General features: G+C 35.3%; 1 protein-coding gene across 2 annotated transcripts in view; it reads left to right on the plus strand.

The window, feature by feature from the left end:
- Window positions 1-17,712, plus strand: part of spop (speckle type BTB/POZ protein) — a 78,653-nt gene that overhangs the window by 24,150 nt on the left and 36,791 nt on the right. For both annotated transcript variants that reach the window (XM_051886725.1, XM_051886726.1), the window contains exon 2: window positions 1,596-1,731. The gene's annotated coding sequence lies outside the window, so the exon portion shown is untranslated. The remainder of the gene's footprint in view (window positions 1-1,595; window positions 1,732-17,712) is intronic.

A 17,712-nucleotide genomic window follows, 5' to 3' on the forward strand; every position in this document is an offset into this window, starting at 1 on the left:
ACTATGGGTGCAGACCTTTCATGCCAAACACAGGGGCCGCATACTTATAAATTGTCTGGTAATCATTGGTTACGCTTTGAAAGGTCAGCAGCAAGTGGGGTTGGTGAAATTGTTTGAACTTTGAGTGGCACACTAAAACGCTTGACCGGAAGTGCTGTAGTTGATGCTTTGCTCCAATGCGTTGGAGTTCAATGATATGACTCATCTGAAAGAGGCTTAATTCAGTCATCAGTGAGTGCATTATGTGACCCAGTAATATCTCACTTTACACCTGCTATACTAGACTGGACACACACGACACACAACACTAGTTGACGGGATAGTGAATCCAGCCCTCTGTACTGCCGTGAGCAGGTTTTCAGATGATAATGGTGTTAAGCTGAGGAGATTTGGGCTTCCCTGGGAGTATAGAGCAGTTAGAGCCCAGCTTGTGTTTGAAGTCATGTCTAGGGGATGATGGGATTGATTTCTGAACTGGTCTGAGTTCTTCAGGGCTTCAGACTGATCAACTCTACTTGAACGGTTCCTCCTTCTTAAATACCTGCTTGTCCAGCACATTGGAGACATTTTTTTAGCATTGCTGTGGAGTTCATGATGGAGAAAACATGTGAATAGTTTGTACTCAAGTCAAGAAGGTTATTATTATAGATTGTATTTTGATTCTGTTATATAATACTATGTTTTTAAGTGTTGCATAATGTGAACTGCAGCTGTTTTTGCAGACTTAATTTATAAATAATCTTGTCTTGGTTTGCATCCAGGTTATTTTCTATGTAATATAGTAAGTAAAATATAATTTATTCCTGTGATGCAAAGCTGAATTTTCAGCATCATTACTCCAGTCTTCAGTGTCACATGATCCTTCAGAAATCATTCTAATATGATGATTTGATGCTCAAGTAAGTAGTAAGTCAGTAAGAAAATGTTTGTTTTTGTTTTTAGAAAGAAATTAAAGAAATTTATTCAGCAAGGATGCTTTAAATTGACAGTAAAGACATTTATAATGTTACAAAAGATTTATATTCCAAATAAATACTGTTCTTTTGAACTTTCCATTCATCAAAGAATCCTGAAAAAAATTGCACACAACTGTTTTCAACATTGATAATAATAATAATAAATGTTTCTTGAGCATCAAATCAGCATATTAGAGTGATTTCTGAAGGATCATGTGACACTGAAGACTGGAGTAATGATGCTGACAATTCAGCTTTGCATCACAGGAATAAATTGTATTTTAAAATATATTCAAATAGTAAACTTTTATTTTAAATTGTAATAACATTTCACAAGATTTCTTTTTCTTTTTTTCTTTTTTTTTTTTGTCAAATCAACTGGTGAGCAGAAGAGGCTTCTTTTGAAAACTTACATTTTATATAATTAATATCATATATATATATATATATATATATATATATATATATATATATATATATATATATATATATATAATTGTATATTTTAATGAAATTATTTGAAACAGCATATAATAGCATATTTTTTATGTTTGCTTTAAGAAATGTTAAAATTGGGTTGTTTCAGTTTTGTTATAGTACTCGAGACTTCACAACATTCTCGTCTGCCTCTTTTCTCAGATCTCTTTCTGGACACATCATTGTACAGTAAAGCAAACGCATAGAGACGCCGCAGAATCCACAACGCTGAGAACTTCTGACGAAGAGAGAAAAACGGCTGCCACGTGATGCCACATCTCTGCCCCATCACCAATAGGTAAGTAACATCTGTGTGGTGGGTGAAAGGCATGGTAGACCTATTAAACTTGATGAATTTGAAAAATAAGATCAACTTTTATATGGCTGCTTTTTATATGAATTTTGTTTTGTCTGAAGCTTTGGTTCAGCTCAGGGTCGCTTTATAGTATAAACTAGACGATGCATGAGGTGAGTGATTCGAATAGGGGAAATAGAGTGGTTTAGGGATGAACAAGAAGAGACAAATAAAATAGGCCTCTTTAATCGGGAGAGAAGGACGCTGGGAGATTTTGCAGAGATGTGAAGTGGAGGCTATAAGAAAAGGAGATGAGCAGAAGTGAAAAGGTGAAGGCTTGGTGCTGAAGGATGCAGATTTGAGCATCTTGATGACAATGGGGTAATGAAAGTGGCATTTTTACAGCTAATAATGGACCGTGGAGTGCTAAAAGACCGCTGTGTGGAAATGGAGGGAAAAATCTTGAACGTTACTGAAAGGAATAACACATGAGAAGTTCTGTGAAGGAAATAATGTGTTTTAAATCCGTTTTCTGTCAGGCCACGTACCCACATCCAAGAGGTGAAGGACTCACATTGAGCTCACAAACAGACTCATCTGCTAACTTAAAACGCACCGACACACATCTCTCTCTCAGGTGCGTGTAGTACAGATGACCCTGTGGTGATCATAGGCTTGAGTGCATTACTACTGACAGGATAATTAGCTGCTCATGACCTCATGTCTGTTTTTATCCCCATCTCTGTTCTCGACATCTTTTTCAGCATTACTCTTTTATCTCCTAAGAGCGGCACACTGTCTCTGTCTTTCTCTCCCTCTCTGTAATTGATGACTGATCAGGTTTTTTGTACATGTGTGAATTGGTCGTTTCAAACTAATCCAGATTATATGAACCTTTCTTTGCTAATCTGTTTCTTTTGCTAATCTTCATCTTAACACACGCACGCACGCACGCGCACGCACGCACGCACGCACACACACACACACGTAAGAATGTTAGTCTGACCCACAGTGATGTAAGTGTCGAATGATTCAAATCAAAGACACGTAAACCATCTCAGATGGAGTTTTACACTCTTATTATAGTGTTTTAGAAATAAAACCAGTTGAGAAAGTTTGTGTTATTCTTTTTAGATGACATTAAGCTTCTATATTATGTGCTTTATCATTTTTGTAAACTTCTTTGTCTGTGCTATAGTGAAACTGTAGTGAGGTAGTGAAAGCGTGGTGAATACTGGCATTGAGGCGAATGCATGTACAAAATGAAAGTGGATGTTAGAAAGGTTTTATTTTACATTCCTTATGCTGGGTGTTTTTTGCAACAGAGTGCCCGTAATTTAATTGTACAGTTTTTGTTATTGTACCTTTTGAAAGCTTCAGTATGTACACTAATGTTAAAAAGTTTGGTGTAGGGTTGGTAAGATTTTTTAATGTTTTTGAAAGAAGTCTCTTCTGCTCACCAAGGCTATATTTATTTGATCTCAAATACAGTAGAAATGGTAATATTGTGAATTTTATTCTAATTTAATGTATTTTAAAATGCAATTTTATTCCTGTGGTGGCAATTACTCCAGTCTTCAGTGTCACATGATCCTTCAGAAATCATTCTAATATTAATATTTAGCGCTCAAGAAACATTACTTATCAATGTTTAAAAAAATTGATTAGTTTAAAAGAATATTTATTTAAAATATTTTTTTTGTCACATAATAAATGCCTTTACTGTCATATTTGATCATTTTAATGCGTCCTTGCTAAAAAGTATTTTATTTATTTATTTATATATATATATTTAACAGATATAACACATTTTTCACCGGTAGTGTAAATAATCTCTTTTATAATTGGCTGATCTGTGCATAAGTTGAACAATGACATTTTGCAGTGGGTGGGACTAACCAGTGTGACACGGCAGAGATGGAACCCATACAGCTGACAACATTTCCTGTCATTTTGTCACGGACATGGCAGTATGGGATTTGTTTTTAGGATTCATGTTTCAGACGTCGTTCTGGGCATACAGTGGAATCTCTGAGGGTGAGTTTGTTTGCAGTGACAGAAAGCCTCTGTTGAGGATCCGCTTGCACGTTACAGCACTCAACCAAATTTAAACAGTGACTTCCTCCCTGTTATTTAAAAGGTGTAAACACATGCAGTGTAAAATCCTCCCCGTTTCAGATGTTGCCTGATACAAAGGCTGTTGAGAGGAGAAAGTCTCACGCTTCATCTCTTACAGTGCCTCACATCCTGCTTTTTTAATAAATTACCATTCGCCAGCTTGTTTAATTCTTTGAATTTTATTCTCTTTCACGTTCTGGTGTGCGTACATGGGCACTAGATGTAGAATATTCAGTGGCATGTGTGTCTGCATCAGGTAATTGGGTGGCGTAGTGTCACTGGGGCTCAGTTTAAAGCCGCATGCAGATTCCACAGCGCTTACAATCCTACACACTCTGACATGCAAACTCATACATTTACTCAGTAGGGGTGAAATGATTCCCATACAAAAGAAGCATATGGTTTGCCGCCCACAGTTCGGCACGTGTGTTTGAACCACGGTTCATTGCGTGTTTAATGATGCTTCTGAAAACGTAAATACATTTGTATGAGTTGTTCGTCAGTTTTTAAAGGTAGTTATGGTAATTGGCATAAACTTAGCGAGGAAAAGAAAGCACAAAACCATGTAAAATTTACTTAACATAAAGATGTGAATACATACAAGTGTACTTTTTATATAACATGTCTGTGCACTCATACTCACATAATAGCACTAGTCTGTGACAAACCTCTTTGGAGAGCTCACGGATATGCGTGTTTACATTAACAATTCGTCCTGCAATTACAGCTTTGAGATGTTTACCAAGTTTATTTATTGTTGCAGATTGCTATTGATTTGCATTACTGAACAAAACCTTAAAGATAGTAAACAAGTCTTAGATGCTAATGATTTTCAAGCAGAATAGTTTCTGAGCTTGTATTGGATACATCTCTTGCTTTTAAACATCTCTCTGGTGTGCGACGCTTTTATGCTGTGTCTGCATAAGTCAGCATAAAATTAAAATTCTATGAAAATCTACAGATTCTATGAAAAATGAAAATCTATTTTGTACATACATCTTACTGATCTTATTGTGAATGACTCACCCATGCATGCATGTTTTATTAAAGAAATAAATAATTTTGACCTCCTGATTTTTAATTAAAATACAATGACACAATCCTTCAGCGAAATGACAGACTTCTCTCTGCCAGACTTCTCCAAATATTTAGTCTGCTTAAACCCTGCCTCTTTCTTATAATCGACTCCCAGCGCACATTCAGATCTTCCTCCATCTAAACATAACCGATGGATAGTCCCCACCCTAATTTTTGATAATCAGTTTTATTTGGATGTATGGTAGAAAAGATCTGTCACTACTTTATGGACAGAAATTGCTAGGAATGTAAATGTTCTGGTTACTATTCCTCCTAATGATACCATTTCCTTAATGGTTTCAACTATTCTTTAAAAACTTTTGAGGAACTTTTTTTCTCAGATGGCTCATAAGAGTATTTTGTTTTTTGATCCACTAAAATAAAACTGCTCAAGATTAATTTGTTTAGGAAATCAGATAGTCATTCTGTATTTTTCTTGTCACAGATTCAGTTGGTTTGTTTTTATTTATTTAAATTTCGAATAGTTTTTTTTTAATTTATAAATTTTTTTTTTTTTTTAATATAAAGTCTAATGCGTATGCTGCAGCATATATGGGTTAATGCTTGTTAACAGTAAATTTTTACCAGTCAGATCAATGGGTCAGATTGTATTGGCCTCAAATTAGTGCACCCCCTTATAATGACTTACAGTGGTTGACCGATATTGTTTTTTTGATGGCCGATGGCTGATATGAGGCCGATATACTTTATATTTATTTGAATTAAAATGTAATAAATTAGAAATAAATAATTTGAAAATGAATTAAGAAAATAAATCTCTAAATTAAACAGACTTACTTTAGATGGCAACTTTTTGATTCTGTAATCATATTACAGTATTTTTCACAAATATGTTTGAAAAAATATGGATTAAAAAGGAAATAAACACTGTAACCAACAGAGCACTCGGTAATCTGGTAAGTTTGTGTGCACTGGGAATTATATTTTTTTTCAAATAAGGACAAGGTAACACTAATTTTACATACAGTGCACAGTGAAAATGACATAAATATGACATAGTGGGCTACTGGAAAGCCCACTATTTGAAGTTTGGGTTTAAAGGGTTTAAAGTTTGTCGATCACACGTCTCCAGTGAAGCTGAACTCTTCTGTCAGCATTCAATTCACATGAACTCACCGTCACACACAGAGTAACAGATGCGCACTTCAGAATATCTGACAGCTGGACTGTCTGCAATGTTTGTGAAATTAAATGTTTATTAGATATTCAAAGATTTGTTTAAAAGATATAATTGCGTATTTGCTGAATGCTGATGGTAAATGAGAAAGGATTATAGTGTTTGCCTTTCTGTTACTAATAATATAAAACACATGCTATAATACTTTTTTAGTTTACTTTCTTTGTTTAACCTTTCTATCAAGTAACGTATTAAACTGTTAAACAGAGATCATATGAAGATGGAGAATGGGAGCTCTGTGTGCTCAGATGCTGCCGTTCTCTGAGCCAGTGTTCTCAGCGCCGTCAAAATAAGACATTTCAACACATCGGCCAAACAGAAAAACTTATCTGCCGATATTTAAAAAATGCCAAATATCAGCTGATATATCGGTCGACCACTAGACTTGACAAATATTTACTGAAAACAGAACCATGGTATAAATGTAACTGATGAAGTTCAATCATTACACTCCTATTACTCAAACTTTTATTCACGCCCTTCTTGTGTTGGATCCTGGTCACCATTCTGAGGGCATTGGCTAAAGCCGTCAGTATTAGCACTGACATGTCTTGTGGAGAAAGAGAGGAAACTGGAGGAAGAGGGCAGTTAACCCTCTCATATTACCATGGTAGCCCATTGGCCTTAACAGCTGCATTTCTGCTGTTGCTTAGACAGCATGACAAGTTAACAGAAGACTTGATCTTAATTGGCTCTGCTGAAGGAACTTTTGTGCGTTTGTGTGTGTGCGAGCGAGCGTGTGCACACCCGTTTAGGGGCCAGTTCATTGATGTTAACTTTTAAAGGGTGGGCGTTATGTTTAACTGGGAGTTTTCATTGGCTTGGTTATGGTGGATGCTGGTATTTTTGGGAATAGTTTATTTCTGTGACTTTGATCTTTGCTGGACTACAGGAAGGACACTGTCGCCCAGTATGTTTTGTGTTAACTTTGTGATGAGGTCACAGGGGAGGGGAGTGCTGGGAGATTTAGCTCAGTGCAATAATCAAACATCTCTTTGTGCTTTCACTATCTCTGTTGCTTAGCCGTCTTCATGATTAGTTTTAGTCATTTATTTAATTATTTACTTTGTTTTATTATCGTGGGAAATGAGAATCTTTTTCTATCATTTTGTGAGCAAAGATGGAGTTAGTGATGAAGAAAAATATAATGTCGTATAGAAATATTTCACCCAAAAGACAATCCCATGGATATCACATGCAATTTGCAAACTTTGCCTGAGAGTTACGCTGGTCAATGAGTCTCAAACCACAGTCAGTTATTCACCAAATGTGACAGTAAAAACTGACCGAGCTTTTGACATCTGACTTAAAATTCGGTATTTGAAGCTGCTTTTGATTTTCGATGACTGATTATTGTGCTGTGTTCGGACCTAAAGACTGCTATTAGGCCTATATTTTTAGTAATATTAATAATAATAGTGATTTGTTATTAAAAGTTTTTGTTAATGTGCAATGGAAACCAAACAAATTGCTGATGAACAACGATACCGTTTTCGCCTTGGTTTAAACAATAACCGTATAAGAAAGATGTGTCTCTCCTATAACAAGCTCTTGACAGTTAGCGGTAGCACTTTACAATAAGGTTCATTTGTTAACATTAGTTAATGTATTAACTAACATGAATTAACCATGAGCAATACATTTGTTACTGTATTTGTTAACCTTTGTTATATATGTAATAATAGTAATTCCAGTTTAGTGAAATTCAGTTAAGTTGAGTGAAAATTAAGTTAAACTAGAGTTCTTTGCATTCACTGTGATTTTTATATTGGCTTATTTGGATTGCAGTATGTTATCTAAAATCAAGCAAATGCATGTCTTTTTGCTTTTACATCCCATTGATGTGGTCCAGTTCACAAATGAGGGAGCTGGGTGATATAAATATCCCATTTAAATTTACTACTTTAATCTTAATGTGAAACTTTGGTCTTAGTGCTACAGAAATCCATTTAAATTTTCAGGTTTGTGCAGGTTCAAAGATATTCAGGGCTCTGTGCCAGGTTTGTTTAGCTTTTCATCATGTGTGGAAATGTGTCCCCCTTCTCACTTCGTTTTTTGCCAACTTCTAGTTATGTTTCAGAGTACGCTTATGAGGGGGGAAAAAGTTGTTTTTTCCTTTCGGCTCTTGAGTCTCACCAGAAGAAGAGTAAGACAGAGAGACAAAGGGCTTTCACACATGGCTCAAGCTCGGTTGGTGAGGAGTGTTAGAATGTGTGAGCGTGTGTCTGTTTTTTCTGTGTGTGTGGAAGGAAAGAAGGAAGGATCAACAGAGATGAGACACAACTGTAAGGACAGCCAAAGAAATTAGCAGCTACTGAGCTGCTTTGTGTTCGGCACATTATGTGAGCGAGGGCTCCTGCTAATTATAACGCTTTTATGCTTCTAAAGAACACCTTTGAAATCTATTGAAGGGGGATAATTGAGCCTGGAAATGTGTTACCTGGCAAAGTCAGGTTGAAGGTCATTACTGAAAATATAAAAGGACCTGATGATCCATTTGAGAGCACATCCTTTGTTCCTAATGTAAAGATGTTGTTTTAACTCTGCTGAAGTGCTTCAAACACCAAATTCAGCATGAACAACAAATTAGAAAAGGACCTGAGGGTGAGCCTTGGGGAACTTCTGACAATTTGAAGGGGTTTTAGTGGGCACTGCTTCCACAAAGCTGATTGGAAAATCCATCAAATGTTTTTTGCTTTCTAAATTGCATTTAAACTCATCTATTGAATCTGCCTTGTTTCTTGGTGCTATTTTTTTTCTTGTGCTTTGAGGCAGTAGTCCACAGTAGTTTTATTCCAAGAGAGAATTTGATGTGGACTTGTTTTAGGTGATGTACTGTGCAGAACAATAAAAAGGCACTTATTGGCGTAATGATGCAATTTATACAATTTTAAACAAATTTGATGTCAAGTTCCTTTCAAAAGATGACTTACTCCTTTTTTTAATTCTATCGTAGACATCAGTGTTTATATCTGAACTATAAACTCTTATCCCAGTAGCTCTGTAATCATTAGAATTATTGTAAGACAGAAATAATGATACTGTGTGGTTGAAAAGACTGTTTGTGAAGCTGTTTTATACCTATACATGAACTGCTCTCTCTGAGTCTGGGTCAGTGCCATCGCAGATTTCAATGTTCCGCTGTGATTTTACTTGTTTAATAATGGTTTAATAGACACAGCCGAATCACTGTCATTAAGGAATAAGATTGTGTGGGTGTTTGAATCGCATACAAGATCATATTGTTCTTCTTAAATTTTTATTAAACCTTAAAAACCCTACAGTAGTGTTGTCACGGTACCAAAATTCCAGTAGTCAGTACCAATACCATGAAAATTTTTACGGTTCTTGGTACCAATTTCGGTACTACAGCAAAATCTGTTGGAACTGTTTTATATAGCATATTTTAAAAACATATATTAAATATGATTTGGAGCATGTATGTATGTTTGTGTGTGTATATATAGGCTACCTCAATGAAATAAATTTTGAAATAAAAAAAAAAATAAAAAAAATGATCAAACATCCATTTTGTACTGTTGAAAAAACCAGCATATGCTGGTCAAGTGCTGGTCCTATGCTGGTGCTGGTCCTAAGCTGGTCCTAAGCTGGTCCTGGACCAGCATGGACCAGCTCAAAACAGCATACCAGCTTCAAAACCTACCTTACCAGCATATGCTGTTTTTTTTCAACAGGGGTAACAGACGTGCGTGTTTATTTTAGCTATTCCGTCAGTGAAACAACACACTACAGCCTGTAAAACGATGAAATAAATATCGGTAAATAATGGTAACCTAAATAATAAGAAAGTTAAATATTATTTAAAAACATTCGTTGTTTTATTTCCACACAAAGATGTGTCACATAGCCTACCGCGCTGCGCTTTGAGAGGGATGTGGGACACGAGCAGGAAAGAGACCATTTCGCTTTAATAATATCTTCATGTTATCTCCTGATGTTACAAGTAACTGACACATGTTGTAAAAGGTCTGAAGAGCGAGTTTTATCTTCACACATTCAGGCTATATTTGATTTAGCGCTGCAAGGGAAAGCGAAAGTAAAAATCACCGGCGTGTGTGAAAAGCGCTATATACAAATAAACTTGACGCGCCTTATAAGGTCTAATAACAAGCACAAACTGTGTTAAATAGAAATTGACGTGCAAGCAAAAAGGTTTCTGTCCTACGGTGTTTTTTCTGCTTTACCACAGTAAAGAATGTGAATAGCCCATAATAGGCCTAAATGCGAACGAAAGAAAGAAACGTTTATAAGCCCCTGCGTGAGTGAAGATTTGGGAAAAGAAACAGATTCCATGTTCATTCGGCGTGAACCAAAATGTTTCCATGGCTGCGATGTCACATTTAATTGCTAACCTATTATTTCTTTTGTAAACAAAGCTTTGTGCTTCATTCGTGTCATATTCAAGTAAATACTGCCACAGCCCTAATAGTGGGTACCGAATATACCCGGATTCTCGGTACTACCGGTACTACAGAAATGCTGGTATTGTCACATTTTCAAAATTTCAGTACCGACTTGGTACCGAAGTACCGGTACTTTTGACAACACTACCCTAGAATGAAAAAGGACAGTGAGAGTCACACGGAAGAGGGTGGTATTAGAACAAGAATAGTTTATTTAAATATACCCTATATATTAACAGTCAGTGAGTTAATTGTTCCTACCCACACAGCTCCCCACCTCTCTTGCCTTAGAGTTTGGAGATGTACCGATTACGGCTGTGGGTTTTAGCAGGTTGCGGCCGAGTGTTTTTGCTAACTGTGTTGTTCTGATGGATGGCAGGCGGTAGGTCCCAGGCAGGGGGCCCCCCTGTGGGGCCAGTGCCCTTTCAAGAGTCACACACACACACACACACACACACACACACACACACACACACACACACACACACACACACACACACACACACTTTGCTGCAGTAGAGGAGAATAAGAATATAACTATTCTTTCATTGGTTTCACTGCTAGAGTGGAAGGATGACAACCGAAAGTCACATTTAGATTGATGTAGTACACTATTCAATTTTTAAAAAATATTTGATAGTGTCTCACACGTCCATTTTTAATTTATTACTTTGTTTTACTGTAATGCAAGTGAGTGTTTTTTATATATATGTATGTATGTGTATGTATATATATGTGTGTGTGTGTGTGTATATATAAATATATATATATAAACACATATATATATACACACACACATATACCCATACAGTGTGTGTGTGTAATAAATATATATATATATATATATATATATATATATATATATATATATATATATATATATATATATATATATATATATATATATATATATATATATATCATTTAAAAGTTTAGATTAGGTTTTCTTTTTTGTTTTTGTTTTTTCAACAGATTCAACAGCATTTATTTGAATTAGTTTTTTTGTAACAGTGTAAAAGTCTTTACTGTCACTTTTGTTTTAAATGTGTCCTTGGTCAATGAAAAATTAATTTCTTTAAAAAAAAAAAAAAACAAGCTTTTGGATATATATAATAAAAGTTACATTACATAATAATATAATATTATGTAATGTAACTCCCTTTCATTTTATTTAACGTATTATTTAATGTATGTGTGTGTGTTTACAACCAAGGAGGTTGTTTTTTTTTTTTACTGTGGTGTAAACTTGAGAGTCAGCCATCTAATTGATCACACTGCAGCAGTGTGCAATGGCAAACTGTTAGCACGCGCACACGCACGCACGCACACACACACACACACACACACAAAACGACTTCCTCATTGTGTCTTAATGAGAGAGAATGTCTCTCTCTCGCTCGCTTTCTCTTTCAGTAGAGGAAAAAAGTGAAGGGAAAAAAATAAGGGGTTTTCTTTCACTACAGCCATTTACTGGACTTCTTTTAGTTACCTGGAAAATTAAGCTGCTATTATATGCACTATATTTAGGTGAGCTGGGTAACGATTTGATGTGCATCACATTTCTAGTTCCACGCATACTAATATGGTACTCCCGGGTCTAGCTGGCTGATAAGGTTTGCTTGTGTGTATGTGAGTGAGAAAGGTCTAATCTCACCCTCAACGTTTTATGCTTCATTGTCTCTATTTTCTGGCATCAACTCATCTATTTTAATCAAGCTGATAATTAACTAACTTAATTTATCCTCAGAAGATTGCAGGAAATGAATGTTTGGATGCATGAAATGATGGTGTCACGCTGATAAATTTTAACTGTTGTTCCTATGTTTATGCTGTTAAGTTATATTGTGCCATCTTATTTACCTGTAATACTCAGACGCTTGTTTAATTTGACCATCAAGGCTGAAGTAGTTATTTTGTGCTGTCTCAAAGGGTTAGTTAACCTAAAACTGAATGTTGTTGTCAGTTACTCACCCTCATGTTGCTCCAAACCCATAACTTTCGTTCATATTCGAAACAAATGGGTCATTGACAAATAAAGCTTCAAAAAAATCTCTTCAAAACTGATGTAATGCGTATTTTTGAGTCATGAACCATATTTAAACAAGTTTCAGTTGTTAAATAACATTTCAAAATGTTTAAATTAATTTTTTGACTTTTTATGTCAGGCAGTACAACCAAATAGTGTATATACTGTAGTTGTACCACCTGACATGGAAAGTGTACCAATCTACCAGTACTTGAAATTAGCAGTCTTTACCAGTATTTGAGAGATCTACAAAGCTTTTTACTCTATCACAAGGATCAGTTGGGGTCCTCTGGATGATGCATTATCATGTTTACTGTTATTTACCTTGTCAATTCGTAATAAAAGAGCCAAATTTTCAGTTGTGCCACCCTAACATTTAAAAATATACAAATTGCTGGACAAAAGATTTTCAGTTATTTCAACAAATTATAAATATCAGTAGTTTTAAAGCTGTTTATATGAAAGGTTTTAATCCTAAAATGATGCCAGAGTATTTATTTTATTTTTATTTTTTTTATTAAGACACCATTTTAAATGGTTCTCAGTCTGTTCATTTGTTTGGACAGTTGCACCACCTGACATTTTTGGGGTTTAAGATAACAAAACATAAAATATGTATTATTTAAATGTACTAAAATGAATTCAAACTAAATAGGTTTTATAGAATAATAGTGTCATGAATTTTTCAAATTATTTTAAAAGGAAATAATGCACTTTTTTATTGAAACGAGAAATTTCTGTCTCTCCATTGCAACATTTTGAAGCATCAGAATTTTGGTGTAAGGGATTGTCAATGCAATGAATAGAGCAGTTTAAATTAAGTCTTCTGGCGAGTGATGAACACTTTATAGGCAGATTTAATTTAGGCATTTATCTAATCATTTATCTAATTTACCTTTTTTTTTTTTTTTTTTTTTTTTGCATCCAATGAAAAACCTTTTCATTCGTGTCAAATCAGATTTGGCATCTACTTTCTTGCTTTGAGAAATGAGAAAGATAATTTTATTTATCATCAAATAAAATTACTTTCTCCATATGTAAACTTTGTTTTGAATGTCCTGTTTGATTTGGAAATGTCTTATGGAAGTAAAGTGGGTTGCGATTTAACGTTTCATGTTGATTTTACATGTGGTTTTTAGATGTCAGCCTAATTGACCCTGAATGTATTTTAGCATTGCATGGGGGGTTTGAATAAGGTCAAGTAAAAGTCTGTTACTCTTTTCCAACACATCTCTTTCATTCTGTGTCTGTGGAGAGAGAAAAAAGAGACTGGATAAAATTAAACCAGAAAGAAAAAAAGTCTTAGATAAATTTGACCCATCTTCCTGAAGTTTTATCCTCTCTGTAAAACCCTCCCCAAACCCATGCTAAACTCCTCCCTTTTCTATATTAAGCCACTCCTCTTCTGATAGTGTGTATTTGACACATGCTCCATGGGAGGAGTTTAAATAAGTCAAGGGTCATGTCATGGTTCTCGTTTCCTCCCAAGAAGCGCAGGTCTGTGGGGAGAGTCTGCTGGGTGGGGCTGTACTTCATGTTTCTCTTTCAAGTTGCAACTAAAAGAGAATTTCAGCGCAGAAACGCTGTGTGTTTTCTCTCCCTTGCTCTCTCTCTCCCCTCCCCTCCCCTCATTAATTCATTAATTATTTTGGCTGGGTAACGGGTGCAGTAATGAATTCCTCGAGGGCTGAATCTCCTTGCCTGGCACCCGTCTCGTCCCACCCGCCTCGTATGTGCTAGCCGATCAGATCTCAGTTGCTGTCTGACACTGCTGTAAACTAATCGTGATTTAACCAAGTTTGTTGTATCTAAGACTCTTGTCACTCTTGGTTCCATTGCTTGGCTCGAATGCTGAACCACAGATTCACTGTTATTGAAGTTTTAGTTCCTTTAGATTTAGCATATCCCGTTATCGGTGTTGCTACGAAGGCCTCAAAAGAAACATGTAAGTTGCACTCTGAAGGCTATTTATTCAGAGAAAGCAGCAATGAAAAATGCATTATTTTGTAATTTGTGTGTCTAGGAGCATGCAAAGATGCAAACTGTCGATAGGGGAACTATACATCTTTTTATGCAGACTTGAGTGTGAATTCATTTGAAAAACTGCATTCACACCAATCAAACAAACTATACTCTTGACATCAAATGGACTTTGTTTATCGTGGAGTGTTGTGCTATACATAAGTCAGGGCTCGGCAGTGTGAGCATTTCACTCGCATTTGCAACTAAAAATAGATGTCTGCGAACTGTAGAATGCTTTTAGGAGTATGTGTGCAAATAAAAAGTAGGTCCCTCTGGGTCCTTAAGTCTTAAATTGTGTTTTGTTTTGAATTTAAGGTCATAAAGTATCTTAAATACTATATACAGAAGTATAATAAAAGTTAATTATCATTTTAAGAAATCTTAAATTTGGGTCCAGAAAAGTGGATTTGTGTTACGGCTTAATGTGATTATTGAACATCAAAAAAACTAGTGTTTCATGAAATAAATTTGAGCAATGCACATTTCAAAGTAAAAATGTGATGCTGTTGCACATTTAGGTTGCACAGGCTTGCTGCGTTTACATCATGGTGTTTATATTGAAATATGTTTTAGATGGTTGTAAGAGTGCATATGTTATGCACTTATCTATTTGAACAAGCTGCTAGAAGTTGTCAAAGCATTTCAAAATAAGAGTCATGGTGTATTTTGGGCTGGTTTACAATTAAGTCCTGCATTATGCAAAACAGATTTTTTTTATTTTTTTATTGGTATTTCGGTTACACAATAAACTGTATATGGCATTTTATTCAATGTTTAAAATATAAATAATTCCATAATTAAATAAATACATCTGAGTTTGAAGCAGTACTATGTTAAAACCTACTTTATATATTTATTTATTTATTTATTTATTTACCTCGTAAATGTCTCATCCCTTTGTTAAGGCAAAACTACTTATTGTGTGAATGAATTTTTATTGCGCCTCAAGTTATTTATACGCTCCTATCCTATTTTCAAAAAAAAAAAAAAAAAGTATGCATCAAGCCCAGACAGTCTGTTGACTAAAAGTGTATTCTTTGCCATGAAATTACGACCTAAACATCAGCTGTCTCTTAAATCCCTAGATAATGTATGCATGGTTCCAGTTAAAAAATAAAATATACTGAGTAGTTTGCAAACTAATAAACAGGATCACATGTGAAACATGCTGTTTCTTTGATCTGGTCTGTGCCTGCAAGCTCAGATTCCCCCTCTCATACCTCTCTGACATCTGTAGTGTGTGTGTGTGTATCCTTTTTGTGTCCTGTGGATTATCGCCTGTTACTAGGCTCTGACTGAAATAAGAGAATTTTCTGTGCTGATTTAGGGGAAAATCTGTGGAAATGCTGTTTACATGTGTTAAATGCAGCTGAAAGTGCTGTGTTTCTATTGGTAACTAAAAACAATTAAATGGAAAACTTTGTGAATATGAGAACAAAAAATACAACTTTGTGAATGATTCTAATTTTGTGGAAATACAGAACATTTCTGTGGAGTTCTCTGCAGGCCGATTCTGTGTGGGCCTGCCTGTTACTCAGTCTTGTGGCTGGCACGGTGTGCAACCTGATGTTTGTTAGTCTGTTTGTGTTTTCAGTGCAGAAAGGTAGTTAGCTGATTTGTGAGTGATGATATGTTGCCATAAGGTGAGTTTGTGTTGACAGTGCCGATAGATGGGGATACAAAGACCACTGGAAATTAAGTTCAGAAAACAGATAACTGGAGACACATGATGGGAGACACGCGCGTGGAAATTAATTGCCAGGAAGTCAGTGGTAATTTGAATTGCAAATGGACACCAACTTGTTCCCCGACTTGAATGATTAATATTTTATTGTTTTACTGAGTGAAAATGCCACAAGTGTTTTTCATCAGAAACAAATAGCACAAAGGAAGGAGGAGGGGAAAAAAAGAGATTGGCTTAACTGATAATAATGAGTTGTAAGGTATTGAATTTTGTCTCTGGACCTTAATTCCAGTGTGTGAAGTAGGGCTGGGTAATGTATTGAATATTCTTTATTTTCATGTTGATTTTTCTATATCAATTTTGCGGCTAATTGCAACAAATTGTGAATATCTCATATTTTTTTAAAGCACTATTTAATTGTATTTTTTAAATTTCCTAAAAGACTCACAACTTGAGAGTAATAAGACAAACTTTTTATAATGTATTATAAATACTGCTTTTTGTAACTATTTTGCAGCATGTACATTATTAAATGTTCTTTCTTGTGTTCAAGTCTTGGATATTTTTAAATACTAACATTTTGAATCTATTCGTCCGAAATGACTATTCAGTTGAAATGATTTTTCTTCCGATTGGGGAAGGGTTAGTTCACCCAAAAATGAAAATTATGTCATCTTTTATATATGAATATGAATTGAGCAGATTAGTCCAGATTTTTTTAGTCCATTCATCAACACACACATCAGTAAACAGAAGCTCAAGTATGCTTGCTTGACGTGCGAGAACCAGAGAGGTTCATTCTCATGTTACGCAGCACATTTGAGCTTCCGCAAGAACCAGTGAGGTTTATTTTCATGCATCAAACAGGTTCGACTGAGCATCTGTTTGTTCAGTGATCAGTGTTTATTTGTGAATAAAAGCCTAAATTCAATCTGTTCATCACATAAAGTGATCCAGTCTTCAGAAAATTTTGACTAAACCACTTGATTCATGTGGATTAGTTTTTTCGGTCTCTTTATGAACTTTTTGAATTGACAAAGTGGTAGTTGCCTGGACAGAAATCTCTCAGATTACATTAAAATATCTTAATTTCTGTTTTGAAGATGAATGAAAGACTTGTGGGTTTCGGACAACATGAAGGTGATTAAATTATGACATTTTTCATTTTTGGGTGAACTAACAATTTTAGCTGTTATTTAAAGCTGCTGTCCATAATTTTTTTGGGTTAAAAATGATCCAGTACGTAACCAGCCAGTGTTCAAAACTATATCCTTACCTTAGCCCGATTCACAACGGTAAGCTTGTAATAATGTTTTGTAATTTGTGTGGTACTGGTGGGTTTCCGTGGGAAATTCGAGCATGTCGCCGTTTGTCTTTGTGTTATTGCGTCACGTCTGCTTACATAAAGAACGAGTCCCAGCTAGTAGCTATATCG

This window comes from Ctenopharyngodon idella, chromosome 3 (assembly GCF_019924925.1).
Source record: "Ctenopharyngodon idella isolate HZGC_01 chromosome 3, HZGC01, whole genome shotgun sequence".
NCBI lineage: Eukaryota > Metazoa > Chordata > Actinopteri > Cypriniformes > Xenocyprididae > Ctenopharyngodon > Ctenopharyngodon idella.